The sequence below is a fragment of the Peromyscus eremicus genome, chromosome 6, assembly GCF_949786415.1.
Source record: "Peromyscus eremicus chromosome 6, PerEre_H2_v1, whole genome shotgun sequence".
NCBI classification, from domain to species: domain Eukaryota; kingdom Metazoa; phylum Chordata; class Mammalia; order Rodentia; family Cricetidae; genus Peromyscus; species Peromyscus eremicus.
This window is the reverse complement of record NC_081421.1, coordinates 126,925,030-126,947,350: the sequence shown is the minus strand read 5'-3', so window position 1 is coordinate 126,947,350 and position 22,321 is coordinate 126,925,030. Positions and strand designations below refer to the sequence as shown.

The 22,321-nt window shown below is 38.1% G+C and overlaps 1 long non-coding RNA gene across 1 annotated transcript; it reads left to right on the top strand.

The window, feature by feature from the left end:
• The first annotated feature begins 283 nt into the window (after positions 1–283).
• LOC131912770 (uncharacterized) lies at positions 284–4,900 on the top strand. Its single transcript, XR_009379712.1, has 3 exons — positions 284–1,224; positions 3,561–3,660; positions 4,782–4,900. It is a non-coding gene; the product is annotated as an uncharacterized LOC131912770 (long non-coding RNA).
• Positions 4,901–22,321: the final 17,421 nt, after the last annotated feature.

The following is a 22,321-nucleotide window of genomic DNA, read 5'->3' as shown; positions in this document are numbered from 1 at the left end:
AACCCTGTCTCGAAAAACAAAAAAAACAAACAAACAAAAAAAAGAACTTACTTTGTTTAGATCAGCTAACCTAAATCCACTGACAACTAGCATTTAGACTGTTATCATATTATATCAGTATTTTACCATTACCAGTGTCATATAAGCTATTTAAACACTTAGAATATCACAAATCAATGTTGCACAATGTTATTCAATATATATGAAGTGCATATCTGAAGGACCCTGCAAAGGGCAGGCCTCATTCAACTGCTGATCATAAAAAATCTGCTCAATTCTATGCAAACTTTCTTAATAGTTTGAAATAAAATCCTGGAATAAGCAATCCAAGCGTAGATCCTCAGCTGCTGATGCACTGTGGATGCTTCATGCATTCATTACGATAGCGTGGAAGAAAGTGGGGATGTGATGGTGTTTCCCAGTGGGGAGTGTGTAGAGCTGCGCAGTGACAGCATGTGTTGTCATCATTTAACTTGCAATGCTCACTGCTAGAGTGAAGGAAGTCTGAGCAATGCATAAAATGCTGGCAAAACAAGGAAGCAAGAGTAAGTGACTTTCCCAAGTGTGATGAAGGCACTTTTTAGAACAGCAAGCATGTATTTAATATTTATATTTCATTAGGCAGGGAGCATGCCTTGAGGAAGCAGAGGTCAGGAGTGACGTGTAAATCTTTATTTTGATGTGTTCCAGCATGTGGTTTCTTTCCTTTCCAGCTGGTTGGATTTTCTGCTTCCTTTCTTCTTGCTCAACCCTAAGCTCACCAGGAAACTGATCGTAATTAACTTCATCCCTTTTTCGTTTCACAGGTTCATGGACTTTACAACTGCTGGCATTGAGACAGACTTTATAAATAAGTTAATTCAGCCCATTATTCTTTATCATCATCTTACTTCATGACAGGCACACGCATGCACGTGTGTGTTTGCGTGTGTGTGTGTGTGTGTGTGTGTGTTTGTGTGTCTGCTTTATATGCACAGATGTGCACATATGTCCATATGGCTGGTTTATTTTTATTATATTTTATTTTTAATCAACATTGGTAAAGTCACCTGAGTAAAGCATTTAGTGAGTGTTCTTAATAACCTTTGATATTTGAGAAAAATTTACTGCAGATCTAGAACAAAGAAATGAAAGTCACTTAACACTATTTTTTTCTGGAGAGAGATTGTCACTTTATGTTCAACTATCCCATCTTGAGTCCATTCAAGTGAATTCTCAAAAAAGGTAAGTAATATAATATAGGCAAATTATTCTTTAAAATTTTCATACATGATATTTTGATCATACTCTTCCTCTTTCCCTGACTCCTCCAAGACCTTCCACCTCCTTACCTATTAATATCAATAGGACAAAGAGAACAGAGTGTGGAGAAAGTAGAAGTCTCCTTATGCAGCCTTCACTGTCATCAATTCCAAGTGTACCAGGCAAACAGGACAGTGACTATTAAGTTAAGACTAATGATTGAGGAATATCTAATGTCCTAAGCACATATGCTTGCCTACTGTTTGTGACACACACACACACACACACACACACACACACATACATACATACATACATACATACATACATACATACATTAGTGATGGGGTGAGTGCGACCACTGAGGCCATGAACAGTCAGTCATGCAACCTATCACGAACTGGGATGAAGGCTTAACATTCAAGATCTTTGAAAAGAAAGGAAAACAAATGAACAAACACCCCAGAATTCTTGGATGTAGTTTTGGCCAAAGTAAGCTGAAATGAGAGTGAGACTGAATCTACTGCTCTCAGTGACGACCTTCACAGTCAGGTGAGATCTAGGACCTTGTTGTAGTTCTCAGGATGAACTTGATAGCTGGTGTGTTCTAGATCACAGAAACAGCTCAAGATGAACCCCAGGACTGTTACTTGAGAAATGCATACTTTTTTGTAGCACTTGTAAGCTTCTGTGCATGTGACAGTATAGTGTGATTTCACAGCATAGATAGCGTATTGCCTTCCATTTTAAGAAGTACATTTTATGAGCCAAGTGATTTATCTTCAAAGATTCAATATTGTCCCACAGAATTTCAGAATCCATTGTTCATAAAGAGTAAAGTATTATTGTGTTTTATAAATAAGATGTTACAGGCAAATGGGATTCTGTAGCAGGCATCGATGTCTTTTTAACTTTCTAGAGGTCAAGGGGTAGTGTATTCTTTGAACTTCTGTGTTATTTGGGAATGACCAAGGAAGAAAATATTGATCTCTCCTTTCTGTAATCTCAGTGGGAGGCCTTTCTGATGGCTGAGTTTGCAGTAATGTTGAAGTTTCCTCACAGTGATGAAAGGTCACTGGCTGGCATTCTACAGATACAAGATCCTCCCTGGGACTGTCACTTTATGCCTATTGTCCTTCGTGAATTATTTCTATTCAATATTGGATAAGGCTAATTGATCTTGTGATATGCATTTTTTGTTTTATTTTTATGTTTGCAATGCTTTTAATTAACACATAATAATACATATATTTACTTAGTATATTGTGTGTTTTTTCTCTACATATACATAATGTCTAATGATGAAATCAGGGTAATTAGCTGTAAATAATATACAACATTCATCAACTAGCCATGTTTCATCTAATAATTTTAAAATATAAGGTTAGTTAATGTTAACTTAATTATTCTGCTAACACACTGGAGATTTCTCTCTTTTCTGACTGTGTGTTGTTCCCAGCCTTCCACCAGCAGTCTCGGCCCTTCTTTGCACTGTTTATTATTCCAGAGGAAAGACCAGTACGTTCAAAAGACACCTGCAGGTCCATGTTTATTGTAGTGCTCACAAGAGCTAGCACATGGAAAAAATCCAGCAGTCCACTGATGGGTAATGGAGTGCAGAAGATATACATGTGATGTAGACAGCTTAATGATACCACCCCACAATCATCTCTAACATTCTGTGCTCTGAGATGAAAATGGATGTATGATAGTCTAAAGTCTATGCATTTGCTGAGAATTAGCAGAACATGTTTGCTTTAGGGTTCTCTTCTCCTAGAGATATGCTTTCTTTACTTACTTGTTTATGCTAAGTCTGGGAGTGGCTATCATACGTTTGAAGGACATAATACTACACCCACTTAACCAGTAGAGTTGGGTCCATATTTAGAACAAAATTCATTTAGTCTTTATTTATAAATGCATTATATATTTTTCAAAATAATCATTTATATACTGAGAATATTTTTGTCTCAAGTATTTACTTTAAAGGTATTAGAATTATTTATTGAAATTGCAATACTTGGAGAAATGTCCAGTACTGGATACTTGGGAAAGGAAAAGAGGGGAACTTCAGCAGTAGTTCACAGGACACAAATCCTGAAGGACTTAGCCATCTTTACAGCACATCTCGTCTCTGCTGTTTTCCAGTTCAAATGTCCTGATCATCTTTCACAGCTGGCCAAACCAGTTATAATGTTCACATGGTATTCAGTATTGAAATTACTTTTCAGTTTAATGAGATTTATGGGCTGCCTTTAACACAAAGATTCTTTTTATACTTTATGTATTTATTTTTATCTTCTTGTACTTACAAAAAGCCCTGTGAAGTTAGGAACTATTTCAACATACTGCTGTGTTCTGGTCTTGATTGTGAGTTATACGTATCATTCAAGAAGTAGACCAACTGAGCACAGAATGGTGAGTACATATTTTTGATATGGTCATGGAGGATACTTTAATTTTATAAGCTGCTGTGAGGTTTGCCTAAATAAAACACCCTCTACTATCCCTTGAAGACTTGAAATTTCCTTCCCCAAGATCATGCTAAAGTGTAATATCTGAACAAATAAAATGGTCAGGAATTAGAATATTATACATAATCAAAAATGCCAAACATTGTACCCACTGACTTCCTTTCACATTAACTTATTTTCTACCACTTAGGTAGCATCCTTTCTTGCCAAGGACATACTCACTCTGCAGGAAGACTGGGTGCAAGCCAAGGCCAGCTTTACTACTTCCTGTTTAGCTTGCCTTGGCAAGTTACTACACTCTCTGAACCTCCATCTTTTTATCTACACAATGGGAATAATGCCTCTGTGTCTAGCCCTTTTGGAGAATTTAGATAGAGGATCAATAGACAATAGTTAGAATAATTGCTAAATTTTCCAAGATAAATTCATGCATTGTTCTTGGGTAGTCCATGTATCTGGATGGCTTATTGTTTTCCTTGTGTGAAAACTACTGTTAGAGTCCTTGTCTGAGGTGTAAAGTACTGTGCCCTCTTGCAGGAAGATTAAAAACAGCACCAACATCTCTGTATCATCCATAGATCAGAAAAGGGATCTTCTCTACTCTTGGGCCATGACATTTCCATTTATATTGATATTAGGTTTTACAGCTTAGATTCTCAGAGTAGATTTTTCTCATTCCTCACATCTTAAATCTCCCTGGGGCCCCTTTTTTTCTTCATCTACTTCTGAATGCCAGGCTCCTCTTGTGTCTCCATTGGCCCCCAAAGCTGTGTCCTGACTACTTCCGCTCCATTATTTCCATGGTGCTGGAACACAGGTGTCTGTCTCAGGAAGACTGGAAAGATGGAGTTGGTGTCAAGCAACAGATTTGACAGAATTTGTCATGCACCTGCCTCACTACTCTCCTGGCTTCCATTTTCCTATTACCAAGACAGTACTTTGGCACTTTCTCCGTAAGAGTTACAACCTACTTCCCTAAGAATAGTTTATACTGTAGTTTTTCCAATGGACATTACATTTCTAAGTGATTCCTAAACTGAATCAGATGTATGTTTTCCTCATTAGAACCTCCCAGTCCTACATTCTTCGTGATTAATGTGAAACTCGTGGCCATGCATTCAGACAGTCGCATTATTAGTCTGTGTTGTGCAATGAGTTGTTCTCCTGGTCTGCTCCACGTTCTAACATGATGAGTACTAAGTCATAAATAGCAAAGGACATGGACTTTTGCTCACCATAGTTTGATGAACTTTGAGCTCTTTTTTATCTGTCCTTCTGCTTTCCTTTGGACTTCTGCCTTTCTGTCAGTCTCCTGTCTTTATTTCTTATATATAATTTTAAAAACCCATTTTTCTTTTCCCACAAGACAATGACTTTTACTTAAATTACAAGTTTCTCCTTTTACTGTAAAACCCTTCCACTTTCTAATATAAGTGATTGTCCATTCATCTTTATTCATCTGCTTATTTGTTCATGGTTATAACATATTTGGAGAATAAGATTTTTTCCACTAAGCTTGTACTATTGAGATTGTGACCAGAATCTCAAAAGAAAGAAAGAAAGAAAGAAAGAAAGAAAGAAAGAAAGAAAGAAAGAAAGAAAGAAAGAAAGAAAAAAGAAAGAAAGAAAGAAAGGAAGGAAGAAAGAAAGAAAGAAAGAAAGAGAAAAAAAGTTGTAAGCCTACATAGGGTGTCTGAACTTTTGACCATCACCTCCCATGGTTTTGATGTGCTTTTAGAGTGCCCCACATTGGGCCCTTCCTGAGCAGTAGGACAACTGCACCTGTGAGATTTGTGTTCCATGCTATGTATTTGGTCAGCACAGAGATAGTTAACAGTGACTTTGGATAGTTTATGACCCACAACAGCAACTATCATGAACCACCCCCAACCCTTCCCACTCCTTCAGTCCCCTGAAGGAGCTGATGTGTAGACAGGCTCAGGCAGAGACTGAGCACAGTGGATATGTTACACTCAAAGACTGAGATCTTCCCATCCTTAGTAAAGACTTACAGCAAATCGCCTCTGAAACATAAGATATTGTTATTACCTGCAGAACATGCCTAAGAGGCAAGATGAACACTGGGAGCTTTACTATCTCAGAAAGTACCCAGGGAAAAGTACATCTAAATATCTCCACAAGTTATTTTCTTTATACTTCCACCAATAGTAAGGACATTACCTTTGTGAGGTGAGTGGTAGAATCCATTTTCAGCTTAAAAAGTGTAAAACCAACAAGTGTTTAGAAAATTGCCTTCCAACTAACACTATTTTTTCTAAGAATAATGTAGGTATCCCAAACTGATTATTTAGTGGCTTTTGAGATTAAGAGGTGAGAATGAAAATAAATGAGAGAAAATAAAAGTTTTCATGCTGGAATATAGGATAGAATGTTCAAGGTTGATTTAATACTTGTTCTCTTTACATCAAAATATTAATTTCCATTTTCATAGACATATGTATCAGACAAACACACATGCACGTGTTATATATGCAACTCTTGATCTAGTATGATCACTTGTAGGTAATATATATTTTCTATTTAAAAATAAGTAATCTATATTTCATAACTAATAGGAGGAAATAAAATATCAAGCATGTAAATATATGGTGCAAGACTGTGACTGAATGTAACTTTCTGTTGGTATAAGCAGCAAAGCCTTTGTACATGGTACATGACCATATCTTGCAAAATAACTGCCTCATCCATGGAAACCCAGACAGCCTGGCAGTGATGACAGAAAGGATGTGGATGGAGTCTCCTATGAGAACTATTTCTACTACAGCCGTGTTTTATTCAACCCCATTGCTTAGGGATGTGACACTTTCAGTGATTTGGGCACATGGCTTAGAAGTTGAAAACTGTATTTGGCTCTTAAAATAAACTCTCAGAAATCTATAATTTTCTTAATGGAAACACTGTCATCGACTTTCACTAGACTGGAGACTTTATGTAGTCAAAAATAACCATTTTTGTCAACTCACTTTCAATGAATGTTGTAAGAGCGTATAAATTTCAAATTTTTAATAAGAAGATTCTGAGCCTCCATTGACTGAATAGCTTGATGGTTCCTTACCAATAAAATTGTGGAACCAGTTTTCCAGTTCTTTTTTAATTATTATTTTGCATCACATACCTAAGGATTCATTGTAAAAAATCTTAAGGACCAAAGTACTTATGCCTTTTATCTTTCAGAAGGGTTAAAAACAAAAGGTCTCTTTAGTCTCTGAGAGGTTGGAGATCACATCTGCCTCCTTCAATTGAAAGCAATGAATTTTACACCTGTCCATTTGGTTGAACATGATGAATTTAGGGGATAGAGCTGGTTCTGTCTTAAAACTGGATTGACCTAGATATGAAATACTACAGATAAATTACTTATAGTAATAAAAAATCTAACTAAGCTTGTCCCTTCCCACTCCCCAAAACATGAGGAAGAAAGAAGGAAGAAAGTAGAGACAAAGAAAGAAAGGATGAAATGATGGCTCTCTCATCAAGGGATTCTACCTAGACACTACCTGAAGCTTAAAAGTAGATTGCATCTTATAGCTGATTCTCTTTCCTTCTCTGCACACTGCCTGTCTGGTTGAATTTATGGCCACAGAATTGCAGTTTGCTTTATTCTTCTAAACGTGGTTTAAAAGTGTTCTGGAAGTCTCCAAACAATAAAAATCTAACAAGAGTAATGTCTTCTCAACAATAGCTCATTTTAAAATGGTCAATAAATACAAACAAGGCAAGTCCCCAAAGTTCTCCCTACAGCCTGCAAGTGAGGAGAATTAAGAAATAAAACTCATGGGGTGTGTTGCACAGTGACAGCTGTGTGACCCCTCCCAGACCTTTTCTGAACCCCACACCAGCTCACTGTGGGTCATTGCACAGACTGCGCTTGCAAACAATGCCTGGAGGCCACAGCTTAAGTCTTTTAGATTAATTTAGCTGCAAAATTATACTGCCTGGTATTGGAAAGTGATACGAAACTCCACTGGTTTTGAGAATAAATTGACTTTTCCTAGGTCTCAGGTATGAGGTCCCTATGTGGGATATGGTTACAAAGTAATTAATCATCAATATCAGAGTGATAAGAGCATGAGAGACAGCATGTCAATAATTACAGGTAGGCACTGGCACAAAGGAGCAGGCCCTTAGGCAATTGGACCTAAGATCACAGTACACATAATAAATTGGAAACTTTTCCATATTCCTTTAGATCCCATATAAGAATCAAGAGTCATACATACTCCCCTGCATTTTATTGAAAATAGATTATTTTCTCATATCATATATCTTTATTATATAGTTTCCCCTCCCTCTACTTCCAGTTTCTCTCCATCCAGATCACCCACTTTCTACCTCTTATTAGAAAACTACAGGCTTCTATGAAATAACAAAAAATGACAAAAATAATATATAACATGGTAACACAAAAACTATCACATTGGACTTGGACAAGGGAAGCCAACAGAAAGAAAAGAGCCCAAGAGAAGGTACAAGAACCAGAGACTTACTTGTTTACACACCCAGGAGTCCACAAAAACATTGAGCTGAAAGCCATAATACACATGCAGAGGACCTGGTGAAGACCCATGTAGGCCCTGCGCTTGCTCCTTCAGTCTTTGTGTGATCACATAAGCTTTACTCTGTTGATTTAGAAGGACTTGTTCTCCTCTTAACATTTGTTTTCAGAAACTATAATTACATGTTATGGCAGGAACTTCAACTTACCATGATTGTTAAATATTTTGAGCCCTCCTAAATAATTACTAATGGATACCACAAATTTCCTGTCTACTTTTATATTTTTATTTCTTTATTAATTGAAATTACTCACTATTTTAATGTTAAATACAGTAACTAGCAAACACGAATATATTATTAGTTATGGTATACAATTTTATCAGGTCAGAATTTATTTTTAAATATTAAACTCTATTTTAAAACTAAGTTTAGCTAAGTGGTGGTGGTGCACACCTTTTTAATTCCAGAACTCAGGAGGCAGCTGCAAGTGGATCTCTATGAGGTAGAGGCCAGCCTGATCTACAGAACTAGTTCTAGGATAGCCAGGGCTACACACACACACAAAAAAAAACCTGTCTCAAAAAACCAAAGGGAAAAAACAAAGCTGTTTAGAATTTGCTGTTTACTTTCTCTAATTTGGTAGTTATTAAAAAAAAATGTAAGAGGGCTAGTAAGATGGTTCAACATGTAAATGAGTTTTCCTATGAGCCTTATAAACCAAGTTCAATCTCAGGGACTCTGGTAGAGGGAGAGAACTGATTCTGCCCAGTTTTCTCCTGATGTCCACATTCACTTTCCCACACAAATACATACATGTATTTACACAAATGAATAAATAAATGTAAGATAAAATTTAAAAGTAGAATCACATTTGTGTTTAAATGTAAGTACATATACAATAGTTTTATTTTTAAAACACGTCTTTATGGGTTACTGTGCTAGTTAGGCATTTATCACCTTGACAAAACAAAGTTAATCAGGGAAAAGGGAACTTCAGTTCATGAAATACCTCCATCAGATTGGCCTGTAGGCAAGGCTGTGTGACATTCTCTTGGTTAATGATTGATATGGGAGGGCTCAGTCCACTGTGAGTGATGTCATCCCTAGAAGGTAGTCCTGGATGATAAAAAAAAAAAAAAAGGCTGAGCAGGCCATGCAGAGACACTAAGCAGCATTCTTGACATGGGCTCCGCTTCAGTTCCTGCCTTGACTTCCGTCAATGATGGACTGCTAAAACAAATGCCATCCTCCTCAAGTAGCTTTTGGTCAGTGTATTATCACATCAACAGAGGACAAATTAATATAGTTACCTTTTTAAAGGATAGATTTGAGCACATATTTAAAGTTTAATTTTATTGTAGAATGAAAACTTTATTTTCATGAATTATTGTACAAAAATCAAGACTACAACCATATGTCTTGACAGTAGCATTCCCCACTAAAAAGTGCATTTTATGTTATTTGTATGCAACCTGAATTTGCTATTCATTTATTCCATTATTACTTCGAATAACAGGATGGACATGACTGGGGGTAGCTTGGTAGACATGACTTAGGGAAGAATGGGGAGAAATAAAACTCATTCATCTGGGTGGTTTGGAGTTATTCCTGGAAGGAACTGCAACACTTTCATTAGTCTTCTTTCACAGTCCCCTTCTCCTTTTGCTTCCACAGTTTGCTACAGATGCATGCGACCACATCGTGCATTCTCTTAATTCTGGAAGTGTAAGCATAGGTGGTCATTTCAGTGCTGTGTTCTCTCTGCCTGATCTTGAACTACCACACAACAGTGTCTGAATGACTTGGTGAACTCCTCAGGAAAGGGCTCATTTCTAATTTTCATGAAGGTAATATAAAGATAAATTCCACATATGGTAACCTTACTATTTATATCTGGATATCTAAATAAGTGCCAACCATAAATAGTTCCATTGGACAATCTCCCATGCTCTTGGTTTCTGTCCATTCACTTTAGTCTCATGACAACAGCCCTGATGACTTTGAGTTAAGAACAATCTCCTACTTGTGAACTGTATTCTAGCCTCCACTCCATGTGTCATTAGAGTTTCAACTGGCATTTAGGTCACATTAACATAGTAAGTATAGCAAAAGTTATTGAATTTATCCTATTTAATGTTCAAATTAACCCTGTAAATTGACTGCTGTTATCATCTTCATTTTCACGGGAGCTCTAGAGGGTTCTATAGCTGATCAGCAGAAGGGGTAGGCCTATGAGGTCATCTTCAACCTCCTGCTCTACTCTTCATGCCTGAACAACTGTGTATGCAATGGTAGTTCTCTGCTACTAGAAACACAAGCATTAGCTCCTAATATCATCTGTTGATTGAATCTCTTATGCAGATACAGGGAATTCATGATTTATTTCTAACTCTAGATTTGGTTTTACATTTCTGAGAGCAAACACCATTCCACTGTTTACTACATGAGTGAGCAGTGAAGCCAGTGGGTATCACTCATTATAGTATTAACAAATAAGTGTTTATAAGTCAGGGTTGTCTCTTGCATGTTTTGATAAGTGTCATTTCCTTAGTTGGTAAGCAACACAAGCAAAGAAGTTTAATATTAGTCTTGATATCATATTGCATGATCTACAAGGAAGCAGAGAAAGCTAGTGAATGCTTGATGTTCCCCAAATGTCATTTAATTATATATTTCTAATTTATCCTGAAAACCGGCAAATTCCAGAAAAAGGACAACAAGGTGAACTGAGGAAAGTGTAAGATTAATAGTAATATTCCGTGTAGGACGTGATAAAGGTGCAGATGGCATGACAGGAGGCTGCAGAGGAAAATCTCAAGAAAACCAGAGAAGTTCCCAACTGCATTTGCTGATGTGACTTAGACTTGGAGCTTCACTTGATTCAATTTAACACGAGAGAACTCAGATGGGAACTAGTGGTTCACAGCGAACACTCGCTTACCCTCTCTGAAAGAAAATTTTCATTCCCTATTTGTTCCTTCATTTTTGGAGGGTATTATGGGAGTGAAGGCAAGCAGGAGGTAGCAGTAGTTTGGTTTTGAATTACAGGTTTTTTTTATTTTAAAATTTTCAACATATGTTGACTGTACCCAATCAAAATGCAGACTCGTGGAGCCCAGTCCCAGAGGGGTACATCTACAAAACGTTCCAGCACCTGAGGCTCAGGGAACATTGCAGAAGAGGGAAGATGATAACAGCCCCAAGACCAGGGAGTTGCTCTGAGATTGTATTTCTTAGTAATGTCAAGAGCTACACTCATAAAGTCTCACCAACATGACTGCCTAAACATGAGGTAAAGATGGGTGACACCAACAAATAGACCCAACTAGACAGAGAAAAGCCCCTGAGACCTCAAAACTACACAAAGAATTACAGGCACTGAATATAGCTGAGAGTAAGAGACGTGGTGTGTTAGTCAAGGTTCCCTAGAGGTACAGAACTTATAAAATGAACATATATGTGTGTATATATACCAAGCTTACAGTTTAACAGCTTTCAGCTGCTTCAACAATGGCTACCAAGGGCATATCCAAGAATCTGATAGTTGTCCATGAGGCTCAGTTTCTTAGCTGATCTTCAGTATTTGTCAAAATCCCAAAGAAGTAAGCTCTAATGCCAGTGAAGGAATGGACTTGCTAGCAAGAGGGAGAGCAAGCAGACAAATAGTGGAAACTTCCTTTTCCCCTGTCCTTTATATAGGCTGCCATGAGACAGTGGCCCAGATTACAGGTGCATATTCCCATTTCAAAAGATTTAATTAAGGAAAAAATAATCCCTCACAAGCATACCTAGCCGTATCAGTTTTAATTAATTCCAGATGTAGTAAAATTGACAAAGAAGAACAGCCGCCACAGGTGGTCTTCCCAGGGGAAGTTTCAACAATGGTTGTGCAGTGCAAAATGATCAGCCATGAAACACACATGCAAGTAACATCATATGCGTTTAACAGGTCATATTTAGGATATATATATATATATATATATATATATATATATATATATATATATACAATAGTAACAGTGAATGAGTAAAGAGTCCATGATTTTAAGGAAAGTAGGAAATGGGAGAGTTTGGGGAGGGAGAAGCATTTTAATTAAATTGCAGTTTCAAAATCAAAACAAACAAAAAACAAGAATTGCAGTGAATACAATCACAGATTAAGTTTCGGGAGGAAATAAGTCACCTACACAACCAGCAGATTCTGGGCAATCTACCACTAAGAGTTGTCCTGTCTGAATACAGCCAGATTATTCACAGCCATCACCTCTACCCAGAGTTACATGATTCAGAGTGACACCCTTTCCAGATCCTCCTCATTCCACTTCCAAAGGAAGAACTTGTTGATTTCTTACTTGAGAATGTAGTGGCTGAAATAGAATGTAACATACGGTTTTAAAATGGGTACAGGTGACAGGAAAATTCCTTCTCCACTGTGCTTTGTAGAAACCTTACTAGATAGGTGATTTGTTCATGATTGTATCTTTTTAAATACTTTTGCTTTTAACACATAGTTATTGCTCATATTTTCAGACAAAATGGCAGTCAGTACATGTTTACAATGATTACCCTAGAACAACTGGATATCCATTCTTCATGGGTTGATTTTTGAATCTTCTGCATTTGTTTGGGACATTCAAACATTCTTCAGTAATTTTGAAATATAAAATTAACTGCTTTCAACAACATTAAGGCTACTTTGGCAAGGAACAGATGAAGTAATTTCTCCTAATTACACAACTATTGTCCTGACACTTTTTTTTTTCTGTTCTGGAGATTGAAGCCAGGGCCTTGTACACACTAAACAAGAATTCTACCATTGGGCAATATCTGCAGTCACCTGAAGTCTTTCTATCGCATTTCATAAAATTCACCCCTTTCAAGAGAATAAAAGGCACAGTCAAAGCCTTCCTCATTTTTTTATTTTCAATTATGCAGAGTTTGAAATTCCTCCACAGTTTTCTTAATCCCACAATAATCACTATGTTTTCTGTTTTATAAATTCATTTGCAACACTGGGGTTATTTATCTCTGAAAATCATCATGGGGTCTGCAGTGCGTTCTACAAATTGCAGAATTCTACAGGATATAGCATAGTGGTCTTTAGACATTCTTGGGTTAAAATACCTCATTAAATTTTCTACATTTATTTAGACGTACTGAAATGTGTATTTCTTATCTCCTCTGGCTACAGACACTTAAATACATGAATTTTCTGCCTTCTTAAGTTTAATTTTCAATTTAACATCTTTGTAGCTAATTTCATATGACATGCCTTTGTCTCAAGTATTGAATCATGTAAGCAGTGATTTTCAAGATAATAATTTATGGGTTTTTAAACACTATTTGATTATATTTGGGAAATAGTACATTGAAAAATTTTGAAAATTAATTAAATATAGGACATTGTTGGATTACTATAAAATATGTTATAAAGAAAAAATATGGAGTACAAATAAAAGAGCTCTTCTAACAAGGTGTGATTCCAGAATAGTAAGATTCCCCAGTAGATTTTGGATAGATATGGGTAATTAAAAGTGGAGGAAAAAAATTCTATCACATTGCCCAAAATCTAGAGATTTATGCAAATTACCTAGCAGAACCAAAAGTAGAGACATTGAAGAGGCAGGGGCTTGGTACTTTGCATTTCCACCAAATTACATTGTGAAAATCACTTGAGGCTTTCCATATATGATTCCTATGGACACATTTAAGTTTGACCCTCAAGGAGTCTTGTTTACAAGGAATTCAGAGTGTCAAACATTCCTGTAACTAAGAATCACTCAAGATTGTACACTTCTGGTTGAGACTCAGATTAAGGCAGATTTGAGAGTTAATACTGATTTCAAAATATACTAGGCATCATGTGCTGCTACTGAATGAACATTCAGTCCTTCACCTCATCAGCAATAGCTGCTCTTCATCAGATGAATTTCTTTGGAAAAAGTGAAAGGATTTTGTGGTCACCATTTCTATGTCTGTAAATGAGGATTAATGATCCTATTTCATATAGTTTTGGAACAAATACATAAAATCATAAATTATTTAAAACATTCAGCATGTGGCTATTTATTACCTTCAATTAGAGTGACTGAAAATTATTAGTATTCTGTGGAAGCCTGGGAGGCTGACAGTTGACAGAAGCAGTCATTGGGAGATGAAAATGCGCTGTTCCTAGCCCTGTTGTATAGAACCCCAAAGACAGCATGGGCTCTGGACACCCACACACACACTCTGTGCATCTCTACCTTGCTCTGATCCTAATCACGAGGCATGGTTTTTTAAGAGGGGCCTTGGAAAAATGATGAAGCTGTTAGCATTCCACATTTCTGAAGGAGACTAATGGTTTTATAAAAGAGATGTGCATGACAGCCTACATTGGGTCTCTTTTGCTCTTATGTGTTTCCTGTCTGTGAATACAGTGTTCATGGTGCTGTTTTATAAAAAAAATCAATGCTAGAATTACTTGGAAAGATAACTTTAGTTATGGGTCGCCATGTCTTATGACCTTGGGGCATTGTCTTGATTACAATAATTCATGTGGGAAGACCCAGCCATCTACGGGTAGCACCATTCTCTGGGCAGATCATTGATGATAAAGAACAGAGGGAGGGTGAGCACAAGGAAACAAGTATACACTCATTCTTTCTCTGCTCTCAATTATGGATGCGTTCAGCTGCTTAAGGTTCTTTCCTTCATAGCAATGATGGCCCTTAACCTGGAATGATGAGTAAATAAACCCTTTCTCTTTTAATTGGCTTGTGAAGGTATTCCACTCCAGTAATAGGAATGAAGCTAGGACAAGTACTGGGCACTGTTTAAATACACAGTGTAATGTTTCAATCAGAGTAGACAAATCCCCACAAACCTTTCTGACTTCTTTGTAATAAAAACATTCAAAATATTTTCTTCTATTCACTGTATTTTTTTAAATAGCACATTGTCATTATAAAACAAAATACAAGCCTTTGAGATCTGATCTACTGGAAACCTAGTTTTTAACTTTACAAGCTCCAGAGATGTAAAGGTGGAATGAGAACTGTGATTGTTTATAATTGCCTAGTATAAGACATTTTGTTAGAGCTTCACCAATGAACAAAGATAACCACCAAGCATAGAGCAGACATTACTTGCTCTTGCAGACATGTTAAAACTGAGACTCTGAGATACTGTTTGCCACTCATCAACTAGAATGCAAGACTTTCAGTTTCTAATGGGCAATAAACACATTTAAAAATATTGCCATTGTTTTAGAGTTTTCATTAATGTGAAAAGACTCCATGACCATGACAATTCCTATAAAGAAAACATTTAATTGGGAACCTCCCTTAGAGTTTCAGAGGTTCAGTCCATTATCATCATGACAGGGAGCATGGTGGCGAGCAGGCAGATGTGGCACTGGACAGAGCTCAGAGTGCTACATCTTGCAGGCAACATGAAATTAACTGACTCACTGGGTGGTATCCTGAGCATGGGAAACCCCAAAGGTCACCCAAAAAGGGACAAATTCCTCCAACAGGCCATACCCACTCCAAAAAAAGCTACACCTCCTAATAGTGCCACTCCCTATGAAATTATGGGGGCCAATTAAATTCAGACTATCATAGCCATGATAAGATGATTCAGGTGTTCTCTTGTAATATCTGCTAATATTGGGGACAACTATATAGTGAAAAAGAACTATTTATCTGAAATTTATGTCTAACAACATATATTTCTAGGAGGCTTTGGAACAATCCTATTTGTTTGTTGGATTTGCTTTTAGTTTATTTAATGAATTTCTCACTCTGTAGCTGAAACCAAGACAGAGACGGGCCTACAATTCTCTTTGTAGTCCTGACTGACCTAAAACTTGTAGTGATCCTTCTGATTCAACATCTCAAGTGCTGGTAAAACAAAAGTGAGCCACCAGATCTGCTTTGGCAATCTTCTCTCAGTGGTGGAATAAAATCGTCATCTTAAGTTGATTTTCTTGGGTAGATATGCTCGGGAAGGTAGAATCTCAGACTAATGATTCCCTGTCCCAAAGTGATGCAGGGCTGAATTTAAATGGCAGGCAGTCTTGGGGCACATTTTCTGATTCTCCCCTACAAAGATCCAAAAACAGCAAATCTTTATTCATGTGACTAACCTGTAATCTTCCTCAGTTGTGGAGAAGATGCCAGCCACTCTAATTCCATCTCCTTGCATACTCTGTTTTCTCCTTGTCCTCCTCATTGTCACTCCATTCTTAACAAAATGAAAGATGTCTGATAATTCTTTCCTTATTGCTACTTTGCCCAGTGTCCCTGGGGAATCATGTATTGGAATGTGCTCTCTTATGAGTAATGGGGCCATGGGGAGCTGCCATCCGGGGAAGCCATTGCCACTGTTCTCGATATGGTGTTTGCTCTTATTTCACTACCTCAGTATTAAAAACAATTTGAAAACAGCAGATGTTGATTTTTAGGCAATGTTTAATAAAGTCCTTAGACCTATCAAAAGGAAACAGCAAATCATGTCTTTGCACATTACAGAACCAGTGGGCATTTTAAAAAGAGTGAAATAAACAGCAAATCAAATGGGCTGTGGAATGAATTATTCAGTATCATGAGCTAATAACAACAACAACAATAATAATAGCACTGATGTTGACGATAATGATGGTAAAACTAGGAGGGCTGTAGAGAAGGCTCATCAGTTAAGAGCCCGTAAGGATTTTACAGTAGAACCCAGATGTTTGGCAGCAATCACTTGACACTCTAGCTCCAGGGGTCCTATGTCTCTTTTGACTCTGTTTGGCTCTGCCTTCATATACATGTATCTACCCCTCCACAAACACACATACAACACAAGTAAAAATAAAATGAATCTTTAAAAACAGGTTATCCATGTTCCCTGTGATTTTATGGTGCTCGAGGCTTGGAAAATCACGAGGGCTTCAAGATCCTTCCCACCTTTCAGTGTATCTATCAAGGAACAGCTGGCCTCCTAAAAACAGCAATATTCTAAATCCCCATGCTGTATATTTACATCTTTTTAGAATGACCACTATGAAATCTTAATATCCAAATATGAAGCAAGATGGAAAGACAAAAATATCAAGGGGACATGGGAAAGAAAGAGAGACCTTCACTAAGGAATCAAGTTGAAGTATCTCTTCAGCCAAGAGTCAGGAATTCCAGTGCAGTTAACAAAATGTTCTGTGAAGATCACCAACTCTGAGACAATATTTCTTTTTATATGTGATGATTTCAAACAAAATTGTCAAAAACCAAGGAGCTATGATTAGGGTTTGACACTGTATGGCCTCACTCCTTCCCTGACTGTTACCTTCAATATTTTGGCTATCTTACAAATAAGACCGCAAAATTTTGTTTTCCATAAAAACAACTTCAGTAAACCTAAAGCCTTGGTGACCTAAGACTTTGTTTTATCAGCTATGATGCTATCTAATGCATATCTGAAACCACTTTGTGATTTTATTCATCCAGAAGGAAAGATACTTTTGAAATGTAACTTTACAAGCTGATAAAATCACATAAATGAGAGAAGAAACCTCCAAAGATGCTACTGTTTGTTTCTGTTGGCCATCTACTTCTCGACATGTGGTCTCCCTTAAGAGTAACTTGTTTCCCCAGTGAGACTCCCCTGATGAAAATTAGATTTTTCATTTGCAAGTGGTTATCAATTGGAGATTGCTTCTGTGCTAGGGGTGGGGCAGACATCTGCTTCTCTTTCAGCTCCAGGACCCCATTTGGTGCAGACCCTTGCAAGCCCTGTGCATTCTGACTCAGTCTCTGTGAGTTCGTATGTGTGTCAGTCCTGCTGTGTTTGGAAGGTCTTCGTTCTTTGATGTTCTGCTTCTTCTCTGGCTCTTACAGTCTTTCTGCCACTTCTTCTGCAGGGTTCCCTGATCCATGAGGGGAGGGAGTTGATGGAGACAATCTGTTTAGGGCTGAGTGTTTTGAGGTCTATCACTCTCTGCGTTTTGTATGGATGTGGTCTCTGTATTTGTTCCCATCTGTCACAGGAGGAAGTTTATCCGATGATCAATGAGCAAGACACTGACCTATGAGTATAACATATGGTCCTTTAGAAGAATAGTATTTGGTTTTGGGCTAGGTTTGTGGGCTATCTAGTCTCAGGCTCTTGGTTACTCAAGGAATGTTTGGTATGAGTTCCATCTCTTGGAGTGGATCTGAAGTCAAAGCAGGTATTGGTTGGTTACTCCCACAAACCACTGCCCTAGCATAACTTTCAGAAAGGTCACTATTGTAGATTGAAGGGCTTATAGCTGGGTTGATGTTTATGTTTCTCTTTTGCTAGCATGCAGGATACCCTCCTCTCTCATCATGTAGTACCAAGGTTCTTTCTTTTTTAATATTATATTTTTTTTAATTTTTAATAGTTTTTTTTATAATTAACTTAATTTCACATATCTGCCTTGGATTTCTCTGTCTTCCCTCCTCCCACCCCCCAGCCCTCCCCCAATCTAGCCCCCATTCCCACTTCCTCCAAGGCAAGGTCTCCCCTGGGGAGTCAGCCCAGCCTGGTAGACTCAGCCTAGGCAGGTCCAGTCCCCTCCTTCCTACACCAAGGCTGAGCAAAGTGTCCCAGCATAGTCCACAGGCTCCAAAAAGCCAGCATATGCACCAAGGACAGGTGCTGGCTCCACTGCCTGGGGGCCTCCGAAAGAGTTCAAGCTAATAAACTGTCTCACTTATCCAGAGGACCTGGTTCAGTTCCATGGGGGTTCCTCTGCCATTGGTTCACAGTTCATGCGTTTCCACTAGTTTGGCTATTTGTCTCTGTGCTTTTTCCAAACATGGTCTCAATATCTCTTGCTCATACAATCTCTCCTCTCTCTCACCAATTGGACTCCCGGTGCTCCACCTGGGTCTCAGCCATGGATCTCTGCATCTGCTTCCATCAGACACTGGATGAGAGTTCTATCATGACAGTCAAGGTGTTAGGCCATCTGATCACCACAGCAGGTCAGCTCAGGCACTCTCTCAATCATTGCCCAGTAGGCTAGAGTGGAGGTATCTTTGTGGATTTCTGGGGACCTCTCTAGCACTCTGCTTCTTCCTATTCCCCTGGGGTCTTCATTCATCATGGTCTCTCCCTCCCTGTTCTCCTACTCTGCTCCTGATCAAGCTGGGACCTCCCACTCCCCTAAGCTCTCTTTCCACTGACCCTTGCCCTCCATTACCCTACCCACCACCAGTTTTCTCAGGTAGATATCATCCATTTCTCTGTCGTTGGGTGATCTGTATCTTTTTCAGGGTCCTCTTTAGTAGGAAGCCTCCCTGGAGTTGTGAGTTGCAATCTGGTTTTCCTTTCATTACATCTAGTATCCACTTATGAGTGAGTACATACCATGTTTGTTTTTCTGAGTCTGGGTTACCTCACTCAGGATGATTTTTTCTAGTTCCATCCATTTGCCTGCAAATTTCACGATGTCATTGTTTTTCTCTGCTGAGTAGTACTCCATTGTGTATATGTACCACATTTTTTTTATCCATTCTTCAGGTGAAAGGCATCTAGGTTATTTCCAGGTTCTGGCTATTACAAATAATGCTGCTATGAACATAGTTGAGTATGTGAGCTAAACAGAATTCTCAACAGAAGCTCAAATGGCTGAAAGACATTTAAGGAATTGCTCAACATCCTTGGTTGTCAGGGAAATGTAAATCAAAAGGACTGGGAGATACTATCTTACACCCGTCAGAATGACTAAGATCAAAAACACTGAAGACAGCTTATGTTGGAGAGGATGTGGAGCAAGGGGAACCCTCCTCCACTGTTGATGGGAATGCAAGCTTGTACAGCCACTTTGGAAATCAATATGGTGTTTTCTTAGAAAATTGGGAATCAACCTCCCTCAAGACCCAGCTATTCCACTCTTGAGCATATACCCAAGGAATGCTCAATCATATTTTTTTATTTTTAATTTTTCCTTTTCTCTTTTTTTTTCCACTCCAGGTCCTTTGCATATATTACGGCTTCCGGTTTTGTGTTTAATCGGATTCCTGATTGGGCAAACAGCTAAGTCTCTGTGTCTTTATCTATTTCTTTTATATTTTACTGAGTTCTTTTCCTTTGGTTTGTTTATTCTGTCATAATCTAATGTGTTTCCATTTGTTTTATTTTATTCTATTATTACCACTTAGAGGGTTGTTTGCTTTCTAATGAGAGACAGAAAAGGGAAGAATTTGGTTGGGAGGGGAAGTGAGTAGGAACTGGGAGGAGTAGAAGGAGGGGAAACTGTAATCAGGATATAGTACGTGAGAAAACAAGCTATTTTCAATAAAAGAAAAATAGCAATAATAAAAGAAAAGTAAAAAAAAAAGACACTTACATGGTTCTTATAGAGAAATGTGAATGATTCCTGAGAAGATCATGTTCATAGGTAGATGTCCTATCTTTTCTCTAAGTGTTTAGCAGGCAATTAACTGCTTGCTAATGTCTTTGGAGAGTTTCTTTATAAGTTTCAATCGTATTCAACTTGACTCAACCTGGAATTCTTTTCTGAGAAGTCAGGAATCATCTATCCCCACCTTAGTAAATGTCTCAAGGCTGCTTGACTGCTGTGCACTGTATGCAGGAGGCAGCATGAGCAGTGTCTCCAGTCTGTGCTTGACTGTGATGCACAGTAGCACCAGATGACCTGAAGGCAAATCATCTATGTATGTGATGGTCACAGCTCTGAGATGGGAATCATTTCCTCCATTGTAAAGATCTGTCAAGTGCTGTCTGTCTCAGCTTTGAGATGAGGCTGTGATGGATTGCAGTGTGCTGGCACTTTAAGGGACTGCAGTGAGGTGAGGATATGAGGACTGCAGTGAGGTAAAGATGTGAGGGACTGCAGTGAGGTGAGGATGTGAGGGACTGCAGTGAGGTGAGGATGTGAGGGACCACAGTGAGGTGAGGATATGAGGACCGCAGTGAGGTGAGGATGTGAGGACTGCAGTGAGGTGAGGATGTGAGGACTGCAGTGAGGTGAGGATGTGAGGGATTGCAGTGAGGTGAGGATGTGACAGACTGCAGTGAGGTGAGGATGTGAGGGATTGCAGTGAGGTGAGGATGTGACAGACTGCAGTGAGGTGAGGATGTGAGGACTGCAGTGAGGTGAGGGTGTGAGGGACTGCAATGAGGTGAAGATGTGAGGGATTGCAGTGAGGTGAGGATGTGATGGACTGCAGTGAGGTGAGGATGTGAGGGACCACAGTGAGGTAAGGATATGAGGACCTCAGTGAGGTGAGGATGTGAGGACTGCAGTGAGGTGAGGATGTGAGGGACCGCAGTGAGGTGAGGATGTGAGGGACTGCAGTGAGGTGCAGTCACTTTCTGTGTGCATTAGGACTATGTTCAGTGCTCTTCAAATATCATTTCCATTAACCACCAACACCATCTTATGAGTGAGCTATAAAGGTCATGATTTATATGGTTGGTCCACAGCAGCACAATAGTTAAGCATTTTATTTCAAATCCAGTACACAGTAACAATTCTAGCTCTAGATCACTCTAATATAAAGATCATATTGACCTTCTGTTCCACATATGGCATAGTGGGGAGCTAGTATACCATATGTATGCACTAAAACATCAGGAAAATCATTTAATTAATGCTAAATTATTTAATTAATGGTTAATAACCTCAATTTTCTTGTTTATTCTTTTGTACAGTTTTGGTACTAGCTATAAGTATTTTCTTACAAACTAAACAAGATGTGCCTTTACACAATAAATACTACTTATTGTTAAAACGTTAAAAAATATCTGAATGGGAGTAATAATATGTGGATCATGTGTAAAGTTTTTATAAAGATATTAAAATGAATGATGTATTTATATAAAGAGTAAAGGAAATATTTTTACAACCAGAATGAGAGAATTTAAAATTCTCTCAAATCTCCCAAAACTAGCCTGTTGTTTTAAAAAATGTAATTTGGAAAGCTATTGATTAGGATTAGATTTTCAAGACAAAATTGGTATTTTTCACCTCAACAAGAGGTAAGTGTTAGGGAGTGGGAGTATTGTGTGTGAGTTGGTACATAAATAAATGATGGACAAGGTATTAGCCTTGGGAATAAGAGTTCAGAATA